The sequence below is a fragment of the Tursiops truncatus genome, chromosome 5, assembly GCF_011762595.2.
Source record: "Tursiops truncatus isolate mTurTru1 chromosome 5, mTurTru1.mat.Y, whole genome shotgun sequence".
Classification (NCBI taxonomy): domain Eukaryota; kingdom Metazoa; phylum Chordata; class Mammalia; order Artiodactyla; family Delphinidae; genus Tursiops; species Tursiops truncatus.
In genome coordinates, this window is record NC_047038.1 from 95196557 (window position 1) to 95221325 (window position 24769).

The following is a 24769-nucleotide window of genomic DNA, read 5'->3' on the forward strand; positions in this document are numbered from 1 at the left end:
CCCTAGGTCTATCCACCTCACTACAAATAACTCAATTTCGTTTCTTTTTATGGCTGAGTAATATTCCATTGTATATATGTGCCACATCTTCTTTATCCATTCATCCGATGATGGGCACTTAGGTTGTTTCCATCTCCGGGCTATTGTAAATAGAGCTGCAATGAACATTGTGGTACATGACTCTTTTTGAATTATGGATTTCTCAGGGTATATGCCCAGTATTGGGATTACTGGGTCATAGGGTAATTCTATTTTTAGTTTTTTAAGGACCCTACATACTGTTCTCCATAGTGGCTGTATCAATTTACATTCCTACCAACAGTACAAGAAGGTTCCCTTTTCTCCACACCCTTTCCAGCATTTATTGTTTGTAGATTTTTTGATGATGGGCATTCTGACCGGTGTGAGATGATATTGCATTGTAGTTTTGATTTGCATTTCTCTAATTTTTAATGACGTTGAGCCTCCTTTCATGTGTTTGTTGGCAATCTGTATATCTTTGGAGAAATGTCTATTTAGGTCTTCGGCCCATTTTTGGATTGGGTTGTTTGTTTCTTTGTTATTGAGCTGTATGAGCTGCTTGTAAATTTTGGACATTAATCCTTTGTCAGTTGCTTCATTCTCAAATATTTCCTCCCATTCTGAGGGTTGTCTTTTCATCTTGTTTATGGTTTCCTTTTGCTGTGCAAAAGATTTTAAGTTTCATTAGGTCACATTTATTTATTTTTGTTTTTATTTCCATTTCTCTAGGAGGTGGATCAAAAAGAATCTTGCTGTGATTTATGTCATAGAGTGTTCTGCCTATGTTTTCCTCTAAGAATTTGATAGTGTCTGGCCTTACATTTAGGTCTTTAATCCATTTTGAGTTTATTTTTGTGTATGATGTTAGGAAGTGTTCTAATTTCATTCTTTTACATGTAGGTGTCCAGTTTTCCCAGAATCATTTATTGAAGAGGCTGTCTTTTCTTCATTGTATATTCTTGCCTCCTTTGTCAAAAATAAGGTGAACATATGTGTGTGGGTTTATCGCTGGGCTTTCTAGCCTGTTCCATTGATCTATATGTCTGTTTTTGTTCCAGTACCATACTGTCTTGATTACTGTAGCTTTGTCAGAAGTCCAGGAGCCTGATTCCTCCAGCTCCGTTTTTCTTTTCCAAGATTGCTTTGGCTACTTGGGGTCTTTTGTGTTTCCATACAAATTGTGAAATTTTTTGTTCTAGTTCTGTGAAAATTGCCAGTGGTAGTTTGATAGGGATTACATTGAATCTGTAGATTGCTTTGGGTAGTAGAGTCATTTTCACAATGTTGGTTCTTCCAATCCAAGAACATGGTATATGTCTCCATCTATTTGTATCATCTTTAATTTCTTTCATCATCTTATAATTTTCTGCATACAGGTCTTTTGTCTCCTTAGGTAGGTTTATTCCTAGGTATTTTATTTTTTTTTGTTGCAATGGTAAATGGGAGTGTTTTCTTAATTTCACTTTCAGATTTTTCATGATTAGTGTATAGCAATGCCAGAGATTTCTGTGCATTCATTTTGTATCCTGCTACTTTACCAAATTCATTGATTAGCTCTAATAGTTTTCTGGTGGCATCTTTAGGATTGTCTATGTATAGTATCATGTCATCTGCAAACAGTGACAGCTTTACTTCTTCTTTTCTGATTTGGATTCCTTTTTTTTCTTTTTCTTCTCTGAATGCTCTGGCTAAAACTTCCAAAACTATGTTGAATAAGAGTGGTGAGAGTGGGCAACCTTGTCTTGTTCCTGATCTTAGTGGAAATGGTTTCAGTTTTTCACCATTGAGGATGATGTTGGCTGTGGGTTTGTCATATATGGCCTTTATTATGTTGAGGTAAGTTCCCTCTATGACTACTTTCTGGAGGGTTTTTATCATAAATGGTTGTTGAATTTTGTCAAAAGTTTCTCTGCATCTATTGAGATGATCATATGGTTTTTCTCCTTCAATTTGTTAATATGGTGTATCCCATTGATTGACTTACGTATATTGAAGAATCCTTGCATTCTTGGCGTAAACCCCACTTGATCATGGTATATGATCCTTTTAATGTGCTGTTGGATTCTGCTTGCTAGTATTCTGTTGAGGATTTTTGCATCTATGTTCATCAGTGATATTGGTCTGTAGTTTTCTTTTTCTGTGACATCTTTGTCTGGTTTTGTTATCAGGGTGATGGTGGCCTCGTAGAATGAGTTTCGGAGTGTTCCCTTCTCTGCAATTTTTTAGAGGAGTTTGAGAAGGATAGGTGTTAGCTTTTCTCTGAATGTTTGATAGAATTCGCCTGTGAAAACATCTGGTCCTTTTGTTTGTTGGAAGATTTTTAATCACAATTTAAATTTCAGTGCTTGTGATTGGTCTGTTCATATTTTCTATTTCTTCCTGGTTCAGTCTTGGAAGGTTGTGCATTTCTAAGAATTTGTTCATTTCTTCCAGGTTGTCCACTTTTTTGGCATATAGTTGCTTGAAGTAATTTCTCATGATCCTTTGTATTTCTGCTGTGTCAGTTCTTACTTCCCCTTTTTCATTTCTAAATCTATTGATTTGAGTCTTCTCCCTTTTTTTCTTGATGAGTCTGGCTAATGGTTTATCAATTTTGTTTATCTTCTTGAAGAACCAGCTTTTAGTTTTATTGATCTTTGCTATCATTACCTTCATTTCTTTTTCATTTATTTCTGATCTGATCTTTATGATGTCTTTCCTTCTACTAACTCTGGGGGGTTTTTGTTCTTCTTTCTCTAATTGCTTTAGGTGTAAGGTTAGGTTGTTTATTTGAGATGTTTCTTGTTTCTTAAGGTAGGATTGCATTGCTATAAAATTTCCTCTTAGAACTGCTTTTGCTGTTTCCCATAGGTTTTGGGTTGTTGTGTTTTCATTGTCATTTGTTTGTAGGTATTTTTTGATTTCCTGTTTTATTTCTTCAGTGATCTCTTGGTTATTAAGTAGTGTATTGTTTAGCCTCCATGTGTTTGTATTTTTTTACAAATTTTTTCCTGTAATTTATATCTAGTCTCATAGCATTGTGGTCAGAAAAGATACTTGATATGATTTCAATTTTCTTAAAATTACCAAAGCTTGACTTGTGACCCAAGATATGATCTATCCTGGAGAATGTTCCATGAGCACTTGAGAAGAAAGTGTATTCTTTTGTTTTTGAATAGAATGTCCTATAAATATCGATTAAGTCCATCTTGTTTAATGTATCATTTAAAGCTTGTATTTCCTCAGTTATTTTCATTTTGGATGATCTGTCCATTGGTGAAAGTGGGGTGTTAAAGTCCCCTACTATTGTGTTACTGTCAATTTCCCCTTTTATGGCTGCTAGCATTTGCCTTATGTATTGAGGTGCTCCTATGTTGGGTGCATAAATATTTACAATTGTTATATCTTCTTCTTGGATTGATCATTTGATCATTATGTAGTGTCCTTCTCTGTCTCTTGTAATAGTCTTTCTTTTAAAGTCTATTTTGTCTGATATGAGAATTGCTACTCCAGCTTTCTTTTGATTTCCATTTGCATGGAATATCTTTTTCCATCCCCTCACTTTCAGTCTGTATGTGTCCCTAGGTGTGAAGTGTGTCTCTTGTAGACAGCACATATGCAGGTCTTGTTTTTGTATCCATTCAGCCAGTCTGTGTCTTTTGGTTGGAGCACTTAATCCAATTACATTTAAGGCAATTATTGATATGTATATTCCTATTACCATTTTCTTAATTGTTTTGGGTTTGTTATTGCAGGTCTTTTCCTTCTCTTATGTTTCCTGACTAAAGAAGTTCCTTTAGCATTTGTTGTAAAGCTGGTTTGATGGTGCTGAATTCTATTAGCTTTTGCTTGTCTGTAAAGGTTTTAATTTCTCTGTCAAATCTGTGTGAGATCATTGCTGGGTAGAGTAATCTTGGTTTAGGTGTTTTCCCTTATCACTAAATATATCCTGCCACTCCCTTCTGGCTTGCAGTTCTGCTGAAAGATCAGCTGTTAACATTATGGAGATTCCCTGTGTGTTATTGTTGTTTTCCCTTGCTGCTGTTAATATTTTTTTTCCTTTTGTTTAATTCTTGGTAGTTGATAATATGTGTTTTGGTGTGTTCTCCTTGGATTTATCCTGTATGGGAACGCTTTCTGACTGATAGACTATTTCTTTTACATATTAGGTAGTTTTCAATATAATCTCTTCAAATTTTTCTCAGTTTTCTCTTCACTGGATCCCATTCTGGTTCTGCAATCTCTCTGAATTCTAATCTGCTCTAGTTTTATCTTCATCTTGCTATGCAGAGTGACTTCTGAACATTATTGTGGTTGTTTCCTTGTGTTTTTTTCTTGTGGTAATTCTTTTTTTTTTTTGTTTAATTTTTGGTATTGTTGTTTATTGTGTTTTGGTATGTGTTTCTCCTTGGATTTATCCTGTATGGGACTCTCTGGACTCTGCGCTTTCTGGGACTTGATAGGGACTATCTCCTTGTGAACATATTAGGGGTAGTTTTTTCAATATAATCTCTTCAAATTTTTTCTCAGTCCCTTTCTTTTTTTCTCTTCTACTTCTGCCGGATCCCTATAATTCTAAATGTTGGTGGGTCATTTAATATTGTTGCAGAGGTCTCTGAGACTGTCCTCAATTCTTTTCATTCATTTTTGTTTATCCTGCTCTGCAGTAGTTATTTCCACTATTTTATCTTCCAGGTCGCTTATGCGTTCTTCTGCCTCAGTTATTTTGCTAATGATCCCTTCTAGAGAATTTTTAATTTCATTTATTGTGTTGTTCATGATTGTTTGTTTGCTCTTTAATTCTTCTAAGTCGTTGTTAAATGTTTCTTGTATTTTCTCCATTCTATTTCCAAGATTTTGGATCATATTTACTATCATTATTCTGAATTGTTTTTCAGGTAGACTGCCTATTTCCTCTTCATTTGTTTGGTCTGGTGGGTTTTTACCTTACTCCTTCATCTGCTGTGTGTTTCTTTGTCTTCTCATTTTGCTTAACTTACTGTGTTTGGGGTCTCCTTTTCGCAGGTTGCAGGTTCGTAGTTCCCATTGTTTTTGGTGTCGGCCCCTAGTGGCTAAGGTTGGTTCAGTGGGTTGTGTAGGCTTCCTGGTGGAGGGGACTAGTGCCTGTGTTCTGGTGGATGAGGCTGGATCTTGTCTTTCTGGTGGGCAGGTCCACGTTTGGTGGTGTGTTTTGGGGTGTCTGTTACGTTATTATGATTTTAGGCAGCCTCTCTGCTAATGGGTGCAGCTGTATTCCTGTCTTCCCAGTTGTTTGGCATAGGGTGTCCAGTATCTGTATTGTTTTTGGTGTGTCTTTTTGCATAGCTTTTTGGTGGTTGCACTTGATTAATTATATTTATATGTACGTAATTTATCACAGTCTGCTGCTATTATCATTTTTCTCGTTTGAGTTAAATATAGAAGGCTTACCTACCATTTAATCATTTTATTTTCCTTTGTTTAGAACATAATTGTTTTAAACCTCTCCTCTCCATACATTTAATCAATCAGACAGTGTTACATTTTTTGCTTCAACCATCAGTTACCTAATAGTTCATTTACCTCTTCCTTGTTTCACTCTAGCTTAACTACCACTCATCTGCCCCACTTATTACTTATAAAAGATAAACCAGAGACAAAGTGCTGTAGATGGGGTAATATCAGTGCCACTCTGCTGAGCACAGGAACTACAAAATAGTCTCCATACTCAGTCAGGGGTAAGGTATGGGAGTAGGGTCAAGTTCATTGGCCAGTAGGGCAATATTTTAGTTCTTGTCATTTTTGTTTTCATTAAGTTTCTTTCTCATTTTCTTTGGGTTACGAATGGTAAGAAATTTGGAATACTTATCGAAAGAAGTGCAAAATGTGTTAAAAAACCAAATATAACATTTAAGAAATTAGTTTCTATTTCTCAATATCTGTATCCTTGCTTCAGGGTTCCTGCTAATATACACAGTGTCTGTGAAAAGTAGAGGAAAACACTCCCACTGGGGGAAGAATTGTAAAAAGGTGCCATTTTTAGGGCTGCTCTAGCCCCACAATATGTGGGCTGAATTTTCTACCCTCACCGTCTTAGCAGGGTCCCTCTCTGATGGGCTCAACCTGCCTCACTGTTACCTGTGAACCTGCCTTACCTCTCTGAATTTCTCTCATGTTTTGATCTAAAGAAATTTTCTAAGAAATCTGCTCAGATATATTCTTTTTCTTTTATTCTGATATCTTGGTTTCTTTCAAGAGGAATAAAATGTAAGTTAAATGTAGATTTATTTCTATTCAAAATTCAGTATTAATAAAAGCAATTGTAGCTCTTACCACATCCATCAAAAGTAATTTCCAACAACAGGTAACAGGTGTTTTGAGGGAAAGGGGACTTCATGGTCAAAAAAAGTTGAGAAAATGGTACATAATCTATCCCATTTTTGTATATTTATATAGTAACAACTCTCAAAAGTTATGTAGTAAAGAAATTCTTGCTTAACATAGTTTAATCCTGCATTTAACTATATAATTCTACATAATTAAATAATCCAAATTTATTTAACTACATAATTCCTCTCCAATATATTTCATTTTATTTTACTTTGCATATAACCAATTAATAAGTTTTAGTCTGTTAATGACTATTAAAACCAATTTTAGCTTGGGAAATGTAGGTTAAAAATTATTTGTTTGGTTTCTACAATATGTGGGATGTTATACTATGAACTGATATAATTAATCTTTTTGGCTTTTTAAAGTTAATAACAAATCTGTAACTTTACTGTCATCTCCTCTATAGGAAGTTCTCTTAATCTGCATCTTATGGACCTTTTCAGGTTCCAATGAATGGCATGAACAGTCCTCAAATTGGGTATGGTATTTTGTGTAAGATGTGCACATTTCTGTAGAAAGGGCTCATTGTTTTAAAATTCAGTCTTCAAAGAGTTTGTGACCCTTGTAAGATTAAGACCTACTCTTCTATAGGAGGTAGTTGCCACCGTTAGTGTAATTTTCCTTTCCCAAATCAAGGTACTGCATTAAACAGCAATTTATGTATCTAAACAAGATATAAAGATACATTATAATATATGGGTGAAGGCATTTAGGACATTTTGTTTTTATTTCAACTACCTATAATGATTATAACTTGTATAAAAGGGCAGGGGAAGTCACATTCTTCATGTTTTTATATTAAATAGCAGATTCAAATTTTTTTCATTGTTGCTTTAGTTTCCTGATGTGTTTTTTTTTGTCTGTTTATATTTATTCACAAATGGCTACTAAATAGCGACTAGTTGCCATATATTAGATATTATGAAATAAAAAGAAGAATCATCAGGTGATTTTAAGGGATAAGTCTTCATTTGAACTTTACATTTCTTGGACAATAATTAGTAAGGTTAATATGCTAGAGAGCAGGCCATTGCAGAAGGTGTTCCCCCCCGCCCCAAAAAAAAAAACAGAAATTGAAGGGATGCATTTTTAGCAGTTTGTTGAACAGCTAAACTTACTCCTGTTCTGTTACTTCAGACACCTGTTCTGATGCTATTCCTTGGCTCTGTATCACAGAACTTCCCATTAATGACTGTCCTTTTATTTCCAGTTTGATTCTTAATTCCATAAAATTTCTATTTTCATTCTTCCACTATTCCTATCCATCCAACATCTTTTTATAAAAAGTCTATTTTATATTGAAAACAGGCAGGGACTATTTTTTATCTGTATTCTATAAAGTGATGTGGGCAGGATTTAGGTCCCAGCATGTAATTTTAATAATTTAAGTGATCCGCCCGGGAATGGGGAATGGCTGAGGGTGCAAAATCTGAAACCTTGACCTTAATAGCATCATGTTTGAAAAAGCTGAATTAATTACTCTAAGAAAATAATGTACAAGTATAGTAACATATGAAGAAAATGTTTCCTTGGGAGAAAAATGAATTAATTATGGTAAAAAATTTTCAGCAGAAACAACACTGCATTCTTTTAAAGTGAAATCATGAATAGAGGTAAACTAATATTTCCGGAATTACTGACACTCCATATACAACGTGTGTATTTTTCTTGGCCTTAAAATTTTTTTTCCACTAAATCAGATTCATTGCATTTGGCAAGATTTTCAGAAAGAGCATGAGGTTATTTGGGGGATGAGTATTTGACATGTTCACACAATGTACAGTTCAGGGTTCAAAGTTGAAATCACAGCACTGTTTTCCTTGACAAGAATTCTCTCTGGCAAATTGCCTAGGAAAATTCTGGTAGGTTTCCTTGCCTCCCACCCAATATTCAACTAATATTGTAAAATCAGTCATCAGCTGGGACTAACTAATTGCTCTAGAGTTATTTATCTGAATAAGATAACTCTCCATTAGACTTGTTGAAACAATAGGACACATTTAATTGAAAGACTCAAATATTCTTTTGCCTAAAAATTGGTGAGAAAATATATGTTGAATTTTTATCTTTGATAATATGACAATTATATTATTGGTAAGTTATAGAAATATCTATATATCTCAGGATAAAATCTAAGTAGGAACTTCTTAGAAATGTTTCTGCTCTAACTTCATTTAATGACATGTTACTGTTGTACTCTTACTATGCCATCAACATTCTCACTTGTTAATTTATTTTGGTGTCTATAGTGCTGAAATTTTATGTCATTTAGAACTATGGACTCTGCCTCATGGAAAATATTATAGTGGTATTCAGAGAGTATAGACTCAGATTGGCTATTATAGTGTGAGTCTAAAATTTGATTTTAAGAGTGTGAGCATGTTGCTGAATCCAAGTTTGTGTGACTGACGCACAGTAAGGCCAAAGAAACCAAAATGTCAGAATTTGGAGCTGAGAAAGGTTTATTGTGAGGTCCAAGGAAGGAGAACAGGCAACTCATGCTAAAAAAACCCAAACTCCATGATGGTTTTCAGGAAAGAGGTTTTAAAGGCAGAATTTGGGTTGCAGGCTGCAGGTTGTGTGATTTTCTTCTGATTGGTTGGCAGTGAGGTAACAGGGTGGTGCTCCAGGGATCTTGTGCTCAGCCTGAAGTTACCGTCCTCCACCTGGGTGGAGTCCTTATGCAGAAGAACTCAAAGATAGTTAGGTACATCCCTTGAGGAGGAGCTAGGACCTTACTGCTGCACTATTGTTTGACCGCTTTTCCTTTGTTTCTGCATTCCTTCACTTCCCTGCTTAGTAACTGTTTGAATCTGACCTTTGAAACTCAGGAAAGGTTTAGGAGGCTGAAGTCTTTTCCCTACAAATGAAAGTGGGGACATGAAAAGGCTTTTGTACCTGGGAGGGCGCCACAGGGTCCTGCTTGGTTTCAAGCAGGCTGTGAAATGTTGAACAACTAATGTAATTCTAGTGGAGTTCTTCAGTGTCTTCCAATAGAATTAAATATTGCTTTTTGAAAGAAGTTAATTTGGGATTAAGAGCTGTAATTTGTAATGTGCCATTGCAAAACATTATATAAAATGGCCATGTTTGTAAATATGCAAGGTTTAGGTAAAATAAGTAATTTGGATGCTAAAGCAAAAATTAGGGATGCAAATTATTTTTTTATTTCCAAGTTTTCTTTCCTGTATACTATCAACTCTCTGTGCATTTTTTAGTTAAATTGGTGCTATGTAGAACCTGAAGCTTTATAGCAAAGTTCTACTTTTTTCTATCTAACAATGTTTACAAGCATTTCACCATCATAAAATATTTTTCACTTTATATTTTATTTTTATGTTTATATTCACAACAGAGATTCATCCATTTATTAATATGCATTTATTGAACATGAATTATGTACCAGACACTGTTCTATCCCTCAGAATTTACTAATGACTAAGGAAGAAACTTCCTACCATAATGATGTTTACATTATAGCAGGAGAGAAGACAATAAACAAACAAATCCAATGACTAATTCTTAGTTCTCATCTTAGTTGACTTACAGAAGCATTCAACAGAGCTGATCTTTTTCAATACTTTGCAACACTTTCTTTACTTAGTTTTGGGATTTCCCCAGGTTTTCTTCTCTGTCTGTTCATTCTCTATTTCCTTTGCTGGTTCCTCCTTATCTTCTTGACTTCTTAATATTGACATGCTCCAGGGCTGTCCTTGAACTTCTTCTTCTTCTTGTCTTCTTTGCATCCTTGATGATTGCATTTATTAGCATGGCTTTAAATACACTCTGTACTCTGACAACTGCCTACTCATTAGTCTCCAACTTAGACCTCTCCCTTGATCTCCAGGTTCACTATGGAATTGTTCACTCCATATATCTTCTTTAATATCTGATACACGTAAAGTCCTGATTGTACCTTCCAGATTGGCTTGTCCTGCAGGCTTTTCCATTTTAGTAAATGGTATCCCCAGCCAAAAATCTAAGAGCCGTCGTTCACTTCTCTTTCTCTTCTAACACATCTCTAGTCCATTGTCTTTTTGATCTCATTACCCCTCATTTTCCCAACTCCAGCCATTCTAGCCTCTGTGCTGTTCCTCCAGTACACCGTATATGGTTCAGCCCGAGGGCCTTCTGCTGGAAATCTCATCTCCCAGATTTACTCATGGCACACTGCCTCACATCCTTCAGGTTTGTTCCCAAACTAACTTCTGTGAAACCTTCCCTGACCTGTTGAAAAATTATACACCCCTTATTTATGTTCCTTCCTAAGTTTTTCTTTATTGCATTTATCCCTGCCTAACATACTGTGTATTTTACTTCCTTCGTACTTTTGCTAGCTCTTCTCCTGCTAGAATGTGAGCTCCATGGGCAGGAAATTTCATGTTTTGCTCTGTACCTGGAATGGTATCTGACATGCGGTAAGTCCTCAGTGGAATGTGGGGCTCCAGAGCAGAGGAACCACATCTCTGCAGGGTTTTCCTCCCTCCTTCTTCCCTCACCATTTCCCCTCCTTCCCTTCTTCCTTCCCTCTTTATCTCCCTTCCTTCCTCCCTTCCCCGGCCCCCTTCTTCTTCCTCCTCTTTCTTCATTGTTCTTAATAGGCTTGGAGAAGCTGCTGAGTTAAAGCCAGTTTTCTATTTCTGGCTCTCTGTTTGGATTGGCAGTCACTTGGTTATTGGGAAATCCGTGCCTAGTCTTCCTGAGGTGTGGGCTGCCTGGACATCATAGAAGCCTCTTCATCTTCAGGGTCATGGCCTATTTTTGTTGTTGTTTTGTTTTGCTAATTGCTTTATAACCACAACAAACTAGTACAGAGTATGCCCTGTACAAAGCAACACAATAAAGGTCGAGGTGTTCCCTTGGGCAAGGCTGAAGTTTTCAGTCTGTGGTATTTGGAATTTAGGCTACAGTCCTTGTTTTTGGATGGATCATTGGGTGTGTGGCACAGTCCATGCTTTTAACAATATTTGAACAGGAGAATGGCCACTCGGCCCAGGTAGAAGTAGATGAAGTGTTTGGTTTCATGTGTCACGTAAGTACCGAAGTTCCTCCCCACAATGCAGTGCCAGGTGGGGTTCTACTTCTTGTCAAACTCCTTCTTGATATGGGCAGCAATGTCCTTATCTACATTTCTCCAATGCCTGAGTAGCACACTCCACCAAGTCCTGTTGCATCTCCTCCAACATATCGGCATTTTTGATCACGGCCTTTCGATCACACATAGTTACCAAAGAGCAGCGGCTGGCCGACTGCAACGGTCTCCTGGGGGAGAAGCTGGTGAGGCTCAGACCCTTAGAGAGGAGCGGTCCCTACTGAAGCCGTGGCGCATCTATCAGAGTCACAGCCTATTAACCCTATAATTTGAATTCTGCTCCTGGCAACTCACCAGTCATTGAATGCCATTGATATGTGGCTGCAAACGTTCTGTTTGGGGAGTGGCTTGTTCTTCTAGTGAGTGTCCAAGCTGCTGCCCACCATCGTGGCTCTGGATAACCCTCCTTTAGTACCTCCTATGATACTGTGCTACATTCACAAACTCATTTATTGTTCTCCATGGCAGTAAATTGTAAGCTCTATGAGAATAGGAACATTTTTTGAATAGCAAGGCCTAGGACACTGCCTTGGTCACGAAAATAAATATTTGTTGAATAAATGAAGGAATGTCTAAATTACACTTATAGATAGAAAAATCTATAAAAAATCTATAAAAATCTATAAAAAAAATAAAGATGAAAACTATTTTATGATGATAAAATATTGGTAATAAGAACATAGTTTTTTTCTTTCATTTGTTTTATCTATGCTATTTCTAAAAAAAGTCTGTCATTTTTTGGCACAAAGTTTCCAGTTCTTATACAGTGTACACCCTATTTTTTATATACTTTCATTCATGTTAATGGGAATCTGGAGCTGGATGGAGAGAAATGAGTGTGCCTAGCTTGCCATCTTTCCCAGAATATTTTCACCAATGTTTATATTTTTTAATAAATGTGTTGTAATGAAAAATACTTCTCAGCTTTTTTGCTCACCTTATATGCTTGATAGAACAATAAATGACTTTGTCCACTCTCAAAGAACAAAAATTTATTCTCATCAAGGAGACTTAAAAAAATATCTGTTCTTTGTGTGACAAGGCAGGTATTGAGCAGTTGTTTTCCTGCACCTATTGTCCTTAATTTTTTTCTGTTCATCTCTTCATTCCCAAATATGCAAAACTACAGAGAAAAAAAGTTATCAAAGCCTAACGATATGTGATTTCTCCTAAGGTGTTATTCTGTAGAAACATCTGGGTGTGTCATGTACCTGAGTGATTATAAAACAAACATTTTATATATGTTTATAAACAGGTCATTTCCCTTAATGTGTGCACAGCCTTCAAAATAATATATCCCAATAGTCTATAGCAATGCATTCCTAAAAATAATCCATGGTGATAACTAAATGCTGCTTCTAGGAATGGAAGAATAGAAAAGAGAAAGATTTGTGAAAAAATGAGAAGAATAGTTTACCTCATTGAAAGTATTGGTTCAAGTTCTTCTTTTCTCTGTTTCTCAAAACTACAAATGAATTATTTTATTCTTCGTATGTAAGCACAAATAGCTTTGATGGTTATAAAGAAATAGTTCATGTATGTGTCATTGATTTAAATTACTTGAAAACCATTCCAATTTTAAGCAAATAATTACATGTCACAATTTCATGCTAAATATGTTGTTACTTTTTACTAAAATCTTAAGTGTAAGATTCAGTATAATATAAAAATTACATAAATAAATACCAATTAATTCATTTGGTCTTAGAGTAACCTTCTTACTAAGAGTGAGTTAAAAAAAGGATACCCAATTTTTTATCTTATTTGAAATTATAAAATTATTTTAAGAAAAAATTTAATTTAGGAAGTTTTATTTTTCTGTATAATCATTGGGAATTGTGTAGAAAATTTATTATATTTATTATTTATATATTATTATTATTTTATATGTTTATTAGATGTGTATAGCACTTCACGTTGCCAGTATCATCAAGTAAAATGCTGCCAACCCCTTCCATATGTCATACCTTTTTTTAATATGTCTTTGGTGTCTACACAGTCATGGCCTCATTGCAGTGATTCAGTATATATTTGTTGCTTAGTCAGTTCATTCATTCTTTCATTCAACAATTATTTATCAAATGCCTATTATGTATCAGATATTTAATGCAAAAGGTAAACTAAATTTACATTTATTTATATCAAAATTTATATTTTGGATGTTATACCTTGGAAAATATTCTATAAATATCATTAGGTGAGCAGTTATTCCTAAAATAATGTTCTATTCACCTTAGTTCTTATTGTTATAAATACTGGTTCACAAAACACCATGTTAGATCCCAATAATGTCACTTATTTTAAGGCTGTAGCAAGGACATTTTTTGCTCCCTGATATCCGTGATCCTCTTCTCCTATAATGAAAGGACTCTTGTTTTGTAGCAGGACATGTGGCTACAGAGTAAGCACTACATTTTCTAAGCTCCCTTGGAGGTGATGTGTGCGGTTTCCAGATTTTCCTTAAAGGACGAAGAGCTGGCCCTCTGCCACCTTTTCCCCATCCTGCTGCTTTGAAAAGTGTTTATGGTGATGGATCATCTTGTACCATGTGGATAAGAGCAGTATCTGAGGGATGACAGAACTACGTGATAGAAAAAGCCTGGGTCCCCCATAAAATCCCTAGACTATCATTTCCATACTGTAATGTGAAAGGAATAAACCTCTATTTTCTTTCTTTTTTTTTTTTTTTTTTTGCGGTACGCGGGCCACTCACTGTTGTGGCCTCTCCCGTTGGGGAGCACAGGCTCCGGACGCGCAGGCTCAGTGGCCATGGCTCACGGGCCCAGCCGCTCCGCGGCATGTGGGATCTTCCCGGACCGGGGCACGAACCCGTGTCCCCTGCATTGGCAGGCGGACTCTCAACCACTGCGCCACCAGGGAAGCCCTATTTTCTTTATGGACTGTATTTGAATCTCTGTTATGCATTTCCTAAGGCAGAATTTGGTACCAGAAATGGGGTGCATGAAGTGGCATAACCTAGGTCTGTGGCATAATATGTTTAGCACTTGGGAGGCAGGAAGCACAGACACAGATATTGGAAGTTGAAAAGCTGGTTGATCCCTGATATGCTGAGGCAAAACATTGATATAACTGTTGATTACAGTATTTTAGAAGGCAGATTAAATGGTGACGGAGGCCATATATAACATTAGGGGAAATCACTGGAAAGCTGCAGGATCTTCATGTATGTTGGCAGCTTCTTGCTCTTCCAGCAAAATCCTATGACAGAGATGAACTCAGACTAGCGTTAACCAGTCTGCAAGCAGAGGTGGAAGGGCATATAGTTCTGTTAAGAAAGGCTCTTTGTGCCAGGTTAGCAAAATAATTTCACTGAGAGTCCTATAATTTGAGGCCTTTGAGGGTTGAAAAAGTCAACTCCTTCTGTATTCCAAACCAAAGCAATTATAGCTGGTAGCTTCAAAGCCACTGCCTTACTAGGAGATAAATTCAATGTCCTGCCAGATTTGGGAGCCAGACGAGAAGCAAAATCAAATTAAGAGTATTGCTTTTCCACCCAAACAAAATGGTTTAGATAGCCTGGATGTAGCTTCCATCCAGAGATGGGATACGGAAAGCACAGAGGGTAATAAGGAAAAGACAAGCATCTTCAGGCTTAAAGAGTACATCTAGATTAAATCTTTGGCTATAGTTACTTACATATGGAACTAATCCAAAACAAATTGCCTGGAATCTTGCTAAGGTTTTGAGGGAATTGTATGGCTACAGAACAACAACATAGCCTGCAAAAGCCTGTAATTGTTCAACCCTTTAGAAAATTCCTGGGCCGCCAAATCTGGACCAGCAAGGACAAGGCTACAAAAATATTGCAGTCTCCAAGAAGAGCAATCTTGTACCACCTGCTTGATTCATGGCAAGTGAGGACAAAAGATAGGAAAGCACCCGCCAGGGGGTAGAACCAAAGGCTTTGGAAGAAAGCACACATTTCTTCCAGGAAAGCAGAATCAGGGCCTTCCAGATGAGACTAATCCATTGTTGGTTCATGGAATATTTGTAACGCCTATCTAGTAGGATTTGATTATTGCCATGGCCCAGAGACTGCTGTAAGTTTCCCAATCCCTCTTTGCTCAATAGGGGCAGTTTACTTTGCAATATCTACTTCTTCACAAGCCGTGAGTATTGAGTGTATGGGGACAGATAAACTTGTTTTAGTTTGTAGGTTGCCAAATCATGAGGCTCCACATCCATGATTAGTAAAGGGAGAGGGCTATACATCATCCAGAGGGGAGACTTTTAGCTGGGTACAGTAACCAGTGGGACTTCGGAATTTTCTCCTTTGTGGAGGTGATCAATGTATTCTATGTGAAGGAGAGAGATTGTGATGGATATTTGGGTTGCCACATGAATAGACTGTGGCAAATAATGCTAGTTGTATTTAAATGTCCATTCTCTCATTTAACAGAGACACAGGCATACCTCTGAGATGTTGCAGGTTCAATTTTAAACCACCACAATAAAGTGAGTATCACAATTGAGATACGCAATTTTTTTTTTGTTTCCCAGTGTATATGAGTTATGTTTATACCATACCATAGTGTATTAAATGTGGAATAGCATTATGTCTAAGAAAACAACGTTCATGCCTTAATTAAAAGTACTTTATTGCTAAAAAGTGCTAATCATCATCTGAGCCTTCAGTTGAGTCATAGTAGTTACATTAAAGATCACAGATTTCAGATCATCACAACAAATATAATAATAATGAAAAAAATTGAAATATTGTGAGAGTTAACCAGACTGTGACACAGAGACATGAAGTGAGCAAATACTGTTGGAAAAGTGGCACCAATAGACTTGCTCCACGTAGGGTTGCCACAAACCTTCAATTTGTAGAAAACACAATAACTCTGAAGTGTAATAAAGAGAAGCACAACAAAACCAGGTATGCCTGTAAAGCCCCTGAGTTTTGGCTATGTGCAGGACTGCCAAAAATAAAGTTTTTTTTACCTTCCTTGTAGTTAGGTGTGGCCACATGACTAATACCTAATGGATGTAAGGAGACTTTGTGGGTGCAGAATCTGGGATGTTTTTAAAAGGCAAGTGTGTTGCATTTCTGTCATCCTTCCTCTATCCCATTTTTTCGAACACAAATGAGGTAGTGAGCTATCTTGGAACAAGAACTAAGGATGATTTTGATGGAAAGGTAGATCAATAAGATAGAAGGAGCTTTTGTCCTTGGGTAACTTTGTGTAGCAGAGCTCCCATACTAGTTCTGTATTGCTTCCCTTAAGAATATTTCACAAGGGAGAAGTAAACTTTTATTACGTTAAGAGGGTTGATATTTGGGTCTTGTATCAGTCAGCTATTGCTGCATAACAATATAAAAACTTCAGTGACATACAAAAATAATCATTTATTTCTTGCTCATGATTTTATGAATTTGTTGGAACAGTTCTATTTCATACTTCAGGTAGAATGGTAAATTCTGCTTCATATTCTCATACTTCTCCTAAGATATGAGTGTGTATACTGTTTGTAGCTAAGAGTTATGAGAGCCAGATAAATGACTGTAGTGAACTGTCCTACATAATAGTGAACTATTATGCATTTATGAATATCATGTAGGTGAAAGAGAAGTTGAATGATGGTTTTGAGTTTTGAAGGTGTAATTTAGTACTGTATTGAGTGGAAGTAAATTATTATATCAGTGCTAATGCTAGTGTAGCTATACAAAAATCCTGTTATTTTGCCATCTCTCTATCTAGAACTGTAAAAAGGCCTGGGATTTTACCCTACTTGCACACTAATAAGTTAGCCTGCTATAGGTGTATAGATGCTGACAGGAGACAAGGCTCTTGGGTCAGAGACGATGAACAATTTATTATTCACAGCATTAGCAGCAACCAGAAAATCAGCATTTTTTTGCACCTGTTTTCTGGGCTCCAGTTCCCATAAGGAAACACAAAGAGGGTGAGCTGATACCTGCACACTCTATGGGTTGCATTACAGGAGAAAAATCCAGAGCATACAGAGCCCAGGTTTTTTATTAATGGGTAGTAAGCATCCTGCCTTTTGCTACAGAGGAGAGACAATGTCTTTATCTTCCAAAGTTGTAAACAAATGTGTCTCTTACTGCAGAGTAAATACCACATCTTCCAAGGCTGTTCACAATACAAACATACTTGAAACGATCTTCTGGAATAAAGGACAGTCAGTATCCCTACTAGCAATGGGTGTAGAAATGAGAGATCCATGGAGAACTGTCTCCCAAACTGCTTTTGCCAAAGTCATTAGTGACATTCTAATTTTTATTCTAACGTGTACTTTTGCCTGCTTATCTAACTTGATCTCTTACAGCTTACGGCTCCATTGTCATTTTACCCATTCTGGTTTAATTACACCATTTTCTCTAGGCTTTCTTCTTACTCCTTTGACTTTTTATTCATTCTTTCTTCATTTATCAAATATGTTTTGAGCACTTTGTATGCTCCAGGTAGTCTTGTAGGCACTGAGAAGGGAACAATACAGAAAAAGCACCTTTACTTTCATGAAACTTGCAGTCTAGTAGGGGAAGTCAGATAATAAGTGAGATAAATTAAATGACATATAATATTTTAGGTGGTGTCAAGTACTAAGGAGAAAATTAATGCAAGGTAAAGGAATAGAGGAATAGGAAGATTCCAGTGGGTTGCCATTTGAGAACAAAGGCTTTACTGAGCAAGTAACATTTGAATAAAAATCTGAAATAAGTGAGCAAACCTTGAGGCTCTTTGGGCCCTATTTGAGGGTGGATGGAAGAGATCTAGGAAAAGCCAACAGGAAATGCAAGGCCTTGAGCCCATAGTGGGCCTTGTGTGTCTGAGGAATAGCAGGAGGTGTCCTATTACTTATCCGTTTATTGTTCAGCTTCCAAAGGTCATCCTAACTCTGACAATATAAACTTAATTTTTTTTTCTTCTACAAATTTATGGTTTTATGTGTGTGAGTGTGTGTGTGTGTGTGTGTGTGTGTGTGTGTGTGTGTGTGTATGTGAGAGAGAGAGAGAGAGAGAGAGACATGCTTCATCCACTTGTAAGTTAAGGTAGAGAATTTTCCAAAAGGTTGTCTAGTTTTTCTAAGATAATTTATTGAGTAATCTTTTTCTTTCTCCATTGGTTTGAAATGTTACCTTTGTCATTTAAGGAATTAAAATAAATTCTTATCTGAATTAAGCTTTTTTTTTTTACTTCTGTTGCATTCATCTGTTTATCAATTTTTTAAATTCATTAAGAAGCTATTTTAATTATATGACTTCTTTTAGAAATTTCTAGACTTTCCTCCTTATTTTTCCAATTGAAATGTATATCCCTGTGTCTGATTTCAACATTTTCTTGGTATTTTAATTTATATTGCACTTAATAGTTGACAGACAGATAAATAGATAAATGAATATAGCAACTGAGTCATCCCATACAAGAATGTGATTTGTTTATTAATTTATTTAAATATTCTTTTATACTCCTCAGTAGATCTTTAAGGTACAATAATGTGTCTTTTTGGTTATTGGGTTTATACTTAGGCCTTTTTTTTTCAATTGTGTTTAGGTGTTAGTAACATTGAACATAATAGAGAAAAACACATCTCCGGACCCAGTTTTAACAGTTAATATGCTTTATTGTCAGCCTCAGATAATTCTTAGAATTCAAGTTGTTTATAATTTTGTTTATTATTCTAATGAAATTATGACATATCCAGTATAGAAAGTTATCAAACATATTTCTAAGTGAGAGTTTTGGTGTTCTGGGCTTTGCGTATATAACGATGATGAGGCAGTTACTGATCCTGTGACAGAAACATACCCCAAGTGATCATCTAATCTTCTGTCTCCCTCTGGATAGAGCTAAATTAAAAACATCAGGCAAAGCAGCTTAATGTACTTATTGGAGATTTAAGTCAAGACAAGAAGATCCACATATTCCTCTGGTACAGTCTGCAAAGTATAGAGTCATTTTGCAGATGGTCTTATATCCCAATGGGGCAAAGATATACCACCTGCATTTTTCTATTTTGTTTTGATTTTTAGTCAAAGTTTGCATGATGGCATGGAGACTATCCCACTCACTTTCCTACCATAGTCTGATTATTATTTAAGTCATGATGTTTATCAATAAAGTTCTTTGTTTTGTGGGTACAAGTAAAATATTCAGTTTTTCTTAAGATTTATTTTCCTCTGAATTTTCACAATGAAATTATTTCATGCTTAATTTTATTATTTTTATAATAAAAACAGAATTACTTTTTAAATTATCTCTAGCTTCATTCTTGTTTTCCTTATTTCCTTATTGGCTACTGATATTAACAATTAGCCAAGCCTGATTCTTGATGCAATTTCACAACTTTTTTCATGTAAAAGTAGAAAAGGTTTACTTCTAAAAGCAAATAAATGAAAATAATTTAATAATTTTGTTAAACATGATTGTGTGTCTTACTGGATTCAGAAATCTATTTTTAAAAAACATTTAAAATAATGATCATAATTGATAATTATATTTTTTGAATTTTCCAGGATTACAATGAAATAAAATAATTTATAATATTTTCTACTTTGCTAACCATGTGCTTAGCTATCAAGTTTTCAATCCATTTTGTTTTCTATAATTTCTAAGAATGCCAACATCTAAAAAACACTGACAAACTTATCTTCTGAAGCTAGAGAGTCCCACAGTCTCCTTCAGTACTTTATTTTTAATTCAATTCAATACTTATAGATATTAATTTTTCACCAAAATGTACAACTTCTTTCTCAAAGCTAGAAGGTTACTGATTCATAAGGTAGATTACCCTGTTACTAATTCAAATAGCTTTTTGGTCCCCCAATAATTTCTCTCTTCCTCTTCCCACATGTCTTACTTGCCTGGAAAAGATATGCAATAAAGCAGTGGAGCAAAGTACATTATGCTGGCACAAAATTTAAAAAAAAACATTATTCTGAGATTGCTTATAACAGCAAATCAAGCCCAAGAAGCTAGTTTTAGAATTAAGTCCTAGTGCTAGGATAAAAGACACCTCACATAACTGCAAACCTTTAATTTTACCAGCCTATATAAAAACGTATCAATACTGTATTTGATATCAAAGAGGGGAAGAGAATAAAAAAGTTGCCTTTTCAAACAATGCTATTAGTAAATATGTTGACGTTCATATCAAATATGAGAGAGACAACATGAATCCAGAAGAATAAAGTTTTCATTACATGTGGATGATTCCACAGAAGTAATATACTTACTAATATCATACAGCTTGGAATCCCTGAAGACAAATGCTTGGAAGAATATTATTTGTTCCAAAGAAGCTCTATATCAAATATCTGAGAATAAAATGTTCAAAGTGGTAAAGGGATACTTGAAACCAATAACATACTAAGGAAGCACTCACCAAAGTATCTTTGGGCATTGAAGGTTATGTTAGGTTGTAGGAAAACATGAGATTTACATCAAAAGTTCTTTTTAAACCCTAGAATTCAAAAATACATTATTTAATTCACATTAGATATATTTACATATGTCAGTGTTTGTCCACAGATTTACAGTCCATATTAAAAGATGTTATTAAAATGGTGATTGGTAATAAAAAATGAGGGTAATATATATATAATGGTAATTAAATCCAAGCTGTTAAAATATCTTTTTCATCTTTATTCAAAGAAATATGATCAGAACACAATTTCATACTGAAGTGCATTGGTTCTTCAAGGAGAGTTAGGCAAGAATTTATAAAATTATTGATGAATTGTGTGTGTGTGTGTGTGTGTGTGTGTGTGAGAGAGAGAGAGAGAGAGAGAGAGAGAGAAAGAGAGAGACAGAGAGAGAGAGATGAAGGAGTGTAAGGAAGAGGAGGGGCTGGTTTCTTACTTTGCATATTTTTAAAAGGCATTGTTGTTGGCTTTCAAAATAGTGCATTTTGTATTTTTTCAGCTTCTAAGGAGCTTAATTAAAGTATTTTAACAGGTACTGATAGAGTTAATGGAAAAATCTGAATCCTAAACATTTAAGATGAGCAAAGCAACATCTGTGTAGGATTAAGGAAAATCTTTAATATTTTTAAATACTTGAAGGTTTAAAGTCAGCATTACCACCAGACTGTTCACTGTTAAATTTGTCCCACACAAAAAAGAGGGAAGACATTTTAAAGGACTGATTGCTCCCATGAAATATTGATATAATTTAAACAGAATTATCTGAATTCTGGTAATTTTATAAGAAAGCAATTGAAATACAAGCAACGTATATTCATTTGATACCACCTACTTGTGTGAACAAAATTTGTCATTAATATCACTATGAAAAATTTAAGGAGATCATCATTAAAAAGTCTTGATAAGGATTTGTGTATAGCTATTTCGAACATAAAACCGTATACTAAAGCATTATGTCCACAGACGAAATTTCATGTTTCTTATTAAAAGTTAGAAAACATTTTTTGGAAAGTGCATTTATAGTTGATATTTTAAATCTTCCCTAATACTTTGTATTTTATTTATATTATAATCATAAAATGCAAAGGAAATGTAACACTTTTTTCCTCTAAGTCTTATATAGATGCTCCCAGAGTCAGTTTTGTGAAAATTTTATTTCTATGTGTGTCATGAAAAAAAGGCTGTGAGTCACTTCTTTATAATGCAGTAAGGGAGAATAGTGTCAATAACTGGTGAAATTATCAGGGCTGAAAGAAGCAGCATCTTTGAAAACAGGCAGTGAAGGAGTTAGATAATTTTCATCAGAATAAAAAAACAAATGAGGTAAAACTAAAGTAGATTAGGGAAGATAACTGTTCTTGGGAAGTTGAAAACTCTTTGTCGATTTTTATACAGTGTTTTAGTAATTGTGCTTCTCAATTACGTGAAGTGTTTCTGTAATGCACTGAGCAGCTGGGATGGGACCAGTCTCCCAGTGCTGTACTCAGCCCAGTAGCTAGTGCCCTCCCAGCCCATGATGGTGCTCAGGTAGTATTTGTTGAGTGAATGGGGGTTGTATTAGTTTGCTCTGGCTGCTGTTACAAAGTATCACAGACTTGGTGGCTGGCTTAAACAATAGAAATTCATTTTCTCACAGTTCTAGAGGATGGAAGTCCAAGATCAAAATTTTGGCAGGGCTGGCATCTTCTGAAGCTTCTGTCCTTGGCTTACTGGTCGCTGCTTTCTTGTAGTGCACAGACATCCTTGGTATCTATTCGTGTGTCTAAATTTCCTCTTGTTATAAGGACACCAGTCAGATTGGAATAGGGTCTGCCTATACAGTGTATCTCCAAGTATAATTATGCTCTGGGGTACTGGGGCTTGGCATTTTCCCATATGAATTTTAGGGGGATACAATTCAGCCCAAAATAGGGGTGCAGCAATGCAATTGAGACTCTGTAGGAGCTCATTTTTTAAAATTTGAGGTAATATCTTTCAGTGTAGGAATGATTTTCATGATATTCAGTAATGATAAAGGAAACAGTTCTGTCAGGTATACAATTAATATAGTTAATTATCTACAGAAATACTGCTTTCATTTAAACTTTTTTTAATGCTTGATTTAGTGTTTGTTTTCAATCTTTTGGCAATATAAGCCATTCATTTCCTTTCCTCTTTGACAACTGTTATACAAAACATTATACAAAGGCTAGAAATGTCAGTGATAGACGGCTTAGAATAATTTAGTCTCCTCCTCACTTTCGCCCATTACTCTAACAAACTATGCTACTGAGAAGATGGGGCCTCATTTAAGACTGTCTATATTGATCTGATAATTACTCAGTGAAAGACTAGATCCCATCATACCTAAATCCTGAGCCTGTTAACTGGAAAATTGTTCCTAGAAAACTGATGGTGCACCAGTAAACACTGAGGTCCTGCAGTGAACGCTCGGAAAAATGCTAGGGATGTTACCTGTTAACTTGTGCCTCATGGGTACAAGAACAGTTGGTGAGGGTAAACATATAAACCCACCAGAAGAAATATAAAAGTAACTTCCAGAAGGCCTTAGGATATCTTCACTCTGAAGAGACACGACTCTGCTGATAGATGTTTGCTGGGGACTTGAGGCAGGCAAGCCTGCCCTCTGCCTGGGAGTGCTGCCACGTCATGATTGGTGCATACAGTAAGCTGTATGTCGTAACCTGAATTCTTTCCATACTTTAAAGGAGGAGTTTAGTCTTTGCATGGCTCTGTGGGTATATTTTAGTTGGTTATATCATCCTGTTGGGGCAAACAGGCCCTCAGCTATTCATTTCATTCCCCACTTGTTCCTCTTGATACAGAGGAACGCCCAGCAGAATAAGTTACAGGATATGTGAATCCAAATTAGTTTTCTTCTGGCTACTGTCACTTCTGGGAAAGAGAAGTGGATAAAATTACTTTTATAATTTCTTCTGAGATTTGTTGGTCTCTCAGGTTTGTAAAGGCCTTGGGTATCCTGTATGGAACTAGCTGAGTTATGTTAACATGCTGCTGTTTGGGTAAAGACTATTGTAAAATACATCTCATGATTGATTTTAGATGACAGAAATTTAATGCCTTTTGGAGCTAAAGCTATTATTGTTAATACTACTAACATTAAAAGGGCCGTCAAACCAAGCTGAATGAGAACAATGTGGTACAACAACAATAAGTCTGAAAAATAAGGTAATTAAATTATTGTATTCTACTTGATTACTTGTTAAGCAGTAGGAGTTGTGGGGTTAGATTATGGGATTTGTTTGAAGGGATATAACACATTTTTCCAAATGAAAACATCTGTTCACACTGGTGTTTTCCATTAGTCATCTTCAGGGATGTTAATTTAACTTAAAACAATTCACACTACTCTTGATTAATTTGAAAATGATGTTTGCATTATTAGTTGAAGCCAGAGACACCGTGAGAAACGGTAGTAAAAGCACATGGCCATGATGATGCATTTGGTACTTAGAATGTTTATATTAAAGCAGCACCTGGTGTTTGCACAGGGATTGAGAGCAGAGGAGAAACTAACATTGGCACAGGTTATTAAGATGCCTGACCCAGGAGTCAACGTAAGCCCTGAGTAGAGTCTCATAGAAACTGCAGTCTTACCAAGTTTCATGTGATTGATATAGCATGCACTCACCTATTATTCTACAAGGCTATAGAGTAAGCAGTGAGAACTCAATCCCTTTTATTTATTTATATTTAAGAAAAGGTTTTAAAATAATAAAAACTATTAGGAGAGATCATGCTTTTGTCTAATGAACCTTGCATATCACAAGCACTCCAATTTTTAATAGACAACAGAGTTTTCTCTGAGCATTCAGCCAGAGGCATTTACACTCCTTTAAGAGTACTCATACTAAGAGGTGTGTTCTCATATA

General features: G+C 35.6%; 1 protein-coding gene and 1 pseudogene across 2 annotated transcripts in view; one reads left to right on the top strand and one right to left on the bottom strand.

Annotated features, from left to right (window-relative positions):
• The window catches only part of CFAP299 (cilia and flagella associated protein 299), a 628423-nt gene that overhangs the window by 60059 nt on the left and 543595 nt on the right, over positions 1-24769 (top strand). The window lies entirely within an intron of this gene.
• On the bottom strand, positions 11330-11632 carry LOC101328101 (dynein light chain 1, cytoplasmic-like; annotated as a pseudogene).